Source organism: Glycine soja, chromosome 4, assembly GCF_004193775.1.
Source record: "Glycine soja cultivar W05 chromosome 4, ASM419377v2, whole genome shotgun sequence".
Classification (NCBI taxonomy): domain Eukaryota; kingdom Viridiplantae; phylum Streptophyta; class Magnoliopsida; order Fabales; family Fabaceae; genus Glycine; species Glycine soja.
This window is the reverse complement of record NC_041005.1, coordinates 12,085,247-12,090,924: the sequence shown is the minus strand read 5'-3', so window position 1 is coordinate 12,090,924 and position 5,678 is coordinate 12,085,247. Positions and strand designations below refer to the sequence as shown.

The 5,678-nt window shown below is 30.4% G+C and overlaps 1 long non-coding RNA gene across 4 annotated transcripts; it reads right to left on the bottom strand.

The window, feature by feature from the left end:
- Positions 1-230: 230 nt before the first annotated feature.
- On the bottom strand, positions 231-4,980 carry LOC114409356. Of its 4 annotated transcripts, none has more exons than XR_003666046.1 (4): positions 4,870-4,980; positions 4,312-4,413; positions 3,313-3,496; positions 231-2,757 (listed from the first exon to the last, which is right to left on the bottom strand). It is a non-coding gene; the product is annotated as an uncharacterized LOC114409356 (long non-coding RNA). The 4 variants fall into 4 exon arrangements; XR_003666047.1 differs by adding an exon at positions 4,186-4,221 and having other exon boundaries at positions 4,312-4,979; XR_003666045.1 differs by having other exon boundaries at positions 231-492; positions 627-2,757; positions 4,312-4,977.
- Positions 4,981-5,678: the final 698 nt, after the last annotated feature.

Sequence of the window (5,678 nt, the reverse complement as noted above, 5' to 3'; positions counted from 1 at the left end):
GCCAACATAAGAATAATTGCTCTGTGTGTCAGCAAGCAGTGTCATTGTCTGCTTAATAAGATTTGAAACAAAAGATTTTTAAGTATGATATATTAATTACACAAAAAAATGGAAGTAAGATGAGGTGTTTGACAGGCAAATCCTAATGTATAACAGAAGATTTTTAAAATATGATATAAGTAGTAGATAGTAGAAGTAGATTGCTGCAAGGATATGCACATATGGCTAAGTAATAGAAGGTGAATGAAAGAAGCTATTAACATTTTTAAAACAGCACATTGCAAAGATCATGGGTTCAATTCTCTAGTTACAAAAAATTAATAATTAACTACTAATATGTCAATAAAAAAAAAACAGCACATTGTCATGCTATAATTATTATTAAAGAAAAAAATATACACAATTAAAAGCATGCTTGTGTCTCAAGATTGTGCTAGCACACGCTTAAAAGCCATCTTCGCTTATAAGAAAGCATTTGATCTGTTCCATTGCCTGAGAAATACATTGGCACAAATAAGTATTAGTGATGCAAAATGTAGATACAATTTTTGCTCTAGGGAAAGTTAGGTAGGTCAAGAGAAAGCTAAAATGAAGTTCAAAAGGGGATGAAGCACGAAGTGACAGACCTCCATAGCAATAGCAGTTGTTAAAAAATCTGACACATCTCCTTGGCCTAGCTTTGCTGCCATATTTGTACAAAAAAACATAGCACAATAATAGATGGATGCTATATAGAATGGGGGATGATGAAAGAATAATAGCCTTTAAAGCTTCACAAAAATCTAAATTAAAGCAACCTAAATTTTCATGCTTTAACATGGGACAATCTTTAAGCTGCAGAAGTTATAAGAGTTTATGAATAGCAATTTCCTTTCCTGTTGTGTTTCCAAGGATTCTGGATAGAACCACAATTCTTTTTTCTTTCTTTTTTAAAAAAAATAATATTTGTATACATACTTTTCAAGGAGACTCTGGCATTGGCATTTGCATATGCTTCACTTCTTTCTTTATGAATGATAGACAAATGCTTGACTGCCTGTAGGTGTTCCAAAGTGTAAAATTATTTTGTGGAAAAAATAATTTTGATGCTAATTCCCTATCTAGGATGGTTCCTCCAACTTTCTAAGATTTTTAATAATTACTTACATTTTGCAACAAAAAAAAAGTAAAAAAACTCTTGTCATGGAAGAGAAATCATTTACTTCCATGTGTTCATTTCCTGCTTCAAAATGTAGGAATGGATGAGAATCAGTTCCTACAACCGTTATTCTATGAGCCAAGGCTTCTAGAGAATAACAGCTGATATCATCAATGGATACTAAGCCATAAGCTATCTACTTTACCCAACCAACTTATTTTCCAAATTCCCAATTCTCGAGAGTAATGTTCTTCAGTTATCATATTAAGAAAAGAGTTAATATGCGGGATAGACATTCCATCAAATTAATTAGAAGAAGCTATTGTTATATCATCATTTGATACTTTAGAATATTTTGCTTCCGATTTTCTTGTTGCATCTTACTTTATAAAGGTACACATTAAATTTGAATAGACAAAAATGAGAGGATTGCATAGGATAGAAGAAATAAAAAAACCTAACAATTCAAAGACCTTAACAAAAAAATTCCATAGACCAAGTGAGGAAGACGTAAACAAGAAACATTGTGTCTTTGATAAAATATTTCTATTGCGATGTGCAAATAAATGGAAAGGGAAAATAAGACAGCAAATAAATCAAACGTGATCAATATTTATGTAATGATAGGGAAGTCATAAAAATTGCAATATGGAAGGAACACGTATGTTGTTGGAACTTACCAACAGGAAAGGAAGACTTCCCTGTGTTAAAGTCAATAAGACTGTAATAAGCATAAGCTTGAAAAGCGTCTATGACTTATTACCCAAAAAAAAGAAAAGATTTTCTTCATAAAGACCCATTACACATTCCTTTACAATGAATTCCGAAACCACTCATACACATTAGGAGAAGCAAACTTGAAATAGCAAAAATAATCCAATAATGCATCAGATTGGTGAGAAGTGAAAGCAAACAAATTTAGTGTAAAGTGACCCATTTTTTTCAATCGGAGAGAAACCCAAATGCGGAAACCTTGCAGTGATGAACACATACCCACAAGCTTATTACAAAATGTAAATTCACTAACAGGAAATATACTTCAAAAAAAAGGAGATTGAACCTCGTTGATAGCAAGCACTTGGTCGTTGCTCTTCTTTAAAAAAGGATATTGTGAAAAAAGACAGAAACTAAAAAAGAAGGTTGTGCACAAAACATGAGAAGATATATACAAATAACCTTACCAAGTGAAGTGAGCTTCTTCAACCAACACAAGTGACAACCTCTGTACACCGGAGAATGAATCTTAGATGCATTTTTAAAGTGTTTCTATGTTATTTTCCAATCTAAATTGAAGTTTTACCAGAGTAATCTATGTTGATCCAATGCAAAGCTTTATAATACATATTATCAAGAAAAAAAACTTAAAGTTTTATTAAAGAGCAGTACTAAACTAAGCAAATATTAAGATAATTGTTGCACCTCTTCCAAAAGTATGTTTAGAACGAAAGATATAGGACATGTTTTAAAATCTTCTTAGTATTTTCCTATTTCTATTTTTTTTATATGACAATAAGCAAGAAAGAGAAGAGAAACATGCCTCGGTCATTATAGGAAAAATTTCTTTTTCCATACACTCTCACTTTGTAGGAGCAATTTCTTTTTCCATATATTAGTATAAACTGCCACCACAAGAATAATTGCTATGTGTCAGCAAGCAGTGTCATTGTTTGCTTAATAAGATTTGAAACAAAAGATTTTTAAGTATGATATATTAATTACACACAAAAAAATGGAAGTAAGATGAGGTGTTTGAGAGGCAAATGATAATGTATAACAGAAGATTTTTAAAATATGATATAAGTAGTAGATAGTAGAAGTAGATTGTTGCAAGGATATGCACATAAGGCTAAGTAATAGAAGGTGAATGAAATAAGATATTAACATTTTAAAATTATCATCTTCATAAGTTTCAATATTTTGAATTAACTCTCCGATCTCTCTTCCTTTTGATTTTTCCTTTCAAAATCATGCATTAATACTAGATAGGCAGGTTGTAAAGTAGCACGTGTTATAATAAATTTAAAAATTTCTCCTTTCTTATGTTACCCATAAAAAAGCCAAAGATTGATTTGCACTATAGATTATTATCAATATTTTTTTTTACCTTTTTTTGTATCATTCAATACTTGCAGATTTTTAATCATAAAAAAAGATGGACGATAATAGACACTTACCCACGGCTTCTTGCTGCTGGTAGAAAAATATTTGATTCCTTAAATGAAAAATTGAATGTAAGTTGCTCCCAAATGGATAGTAGCATGTTCAAACATGAAGGAAACTTTAAAGTGACACCTTCACCTTGGAATCTGCTACAACAAAACTTGCAGGGATACCAAGCCAACATAGGAAGCTTCAACACTGAAACACAAATATTATAATGAAATCCAGAAGAAAAAAAATAGTTAAAATTAAAACATTGAAACTCATGGCAAGTCCAAGACACAAATATTATAATGAAATCAATAGAAAAAGACCTAGTCATATATCAAGGGCAATGGAAAACCAAGCACATAAATTATTATTCCAAAGTTTTCATTCAACCAAGAGTTACTACAAAACACTACCACTGTAATACAATTAATTTGTTATAGTCATAACAAACTTTTCTTTTTCTTTTTCTTTCTTTCTTTTTTTTTATGAAAAGGAAAAATAAAAAGAAACGATGGAGACGTGAAGTGAGAGTGAAATTTAAAAGCCATTTTTTAAAGGAAAATCAGTTATAGTAAATTTTTTTTCTCATGCTCTGTCCTTTTTATTTATAAAGTGAAATTTTTTCTGCAGCTTTGCTTAGACTAAACTCAGTTCAAAACAACCAATTAAATAACAATGCTTGGGTCTGAAGAAACTCCAAGCCACCCAACTGATAACCTTTTATGAATAAAACAATAGACCTTTTATTAAGCCACCCAATTCCTCCTAATTGCCTTGCAATCAAGTATTTTGTAAAGCTGAAGAAGTATACTATTAAAAAACAGCATAAAATATCATTATTATTGAGTTATATAATAAGTAGAATAAAACAATCAAGGAAAGTTTGATCATCTGACCTTTCACCACTAACCACACAAACAACACAAGAGTAGCTGATCACAAAGAAAGGAGGTATTCATAGGTCAAGCACAGAGTAGCTTATCACAAGGAAAGGAGGAAACAAATCACAAGATTAAACTTACCTTTACATCATCACATGTACATTTTTTCTTCATCTCCTCTCCAAAATTGTCCTTTCCTATACCAGATATGTAACTTGTGGCACCTCGTGCTTGAAGCGTCCACTGTTATAAGATGAAGACAAATGATTAGTAAGAAAATCAAAAGATATTTTTGTTATTTACAAAAGTCTATTGAAACAAATTAAACCCAAAAACAGAACATGACTCGTAACCAAAAATCAATAAACATTGATTTTAACATACAACAACTTAAAACATAAGAGAGGAGAGAGATGAGAACAAAGAGAAGATGAAGAAAGGGAAGGAGAAAAAAATGGAGTTGTCATTGTTGTCGGTGATGGAGCGAGAAGAAGCAGGTGAGCCAGTCGGAGCTGATTCAGGAGTTGGGATTAGTGTGCCAGGTTCGAAGGGTTTGTTGATGGAGAATTTGATGAAAGAAAAGAGAAGAGGAAAAAGAGGAGAAGAACAAAAAGATGAAAATTTTTAAATTCAAAAAGTAATTAAGCGGAACAGGTGAGGCCACATGGAGGCTCTGCTTTGTTTCTAGGGAAACCGTACCCATTCAAATTTGAAATTTGAAAAGTAGAGGCCAATGCTGGAATGAAGAAGCAGAGGAAGGAAATCGTGACATTTCCATATTTGAAAAAAACTGAAAATGGTGACACTTGGTGGAGGAACCCGTCATTCTTTTACTAGTAACACACGCGCACACACACATAACTATATTGTTAAGCGTGAATAATACATTCAAGTGGAAAGGTATATTTTAGGTTAAATTAATTTTTAGTTTTTTAACTTTTTTTTTTAATTTGGTCTTTTAATTTTTTAAATTGATTCGATGTGATGCAGAGTATTTACAAGTTTTTACTTATGACTATTTTTTGTCGAGAAACTTAACTGACTACCTTTAAAGGAATCTCTTATCTCAACCACGTTTTTTCATCGAGAGGGCTTAAATCCGAAATCTTATTTAAGGAGACAGAACCCAAAACCACATAGACCAATGACTTATTGGTTTCTATTTCATACTTTTAATACATAAATTTATTTTACTAGTTTAGAGCTTATTTTGATAAGTTACTTGAAGTAACATATCAAAATATGTTAATTTATAAGCTACTAGTTTTCTTTTTCTTTTTCTCAATTTTAACTTCACTAATTTATTTTTACCTTTTATTCAATTTAAAATCCTTTTTACCTATTTTAACAATCTTACACTTACACAAAATTCAACTTGTTAAATTTTTTTTTTATTTTTAAATGGTATTATATAAATATTAAAAAATTTATTTTTAACAATATAAGTTTATTTAATTTAATTCTAATTTTTAAAAAGGAAATTTTTTTTATTTAAATTAATATTATTT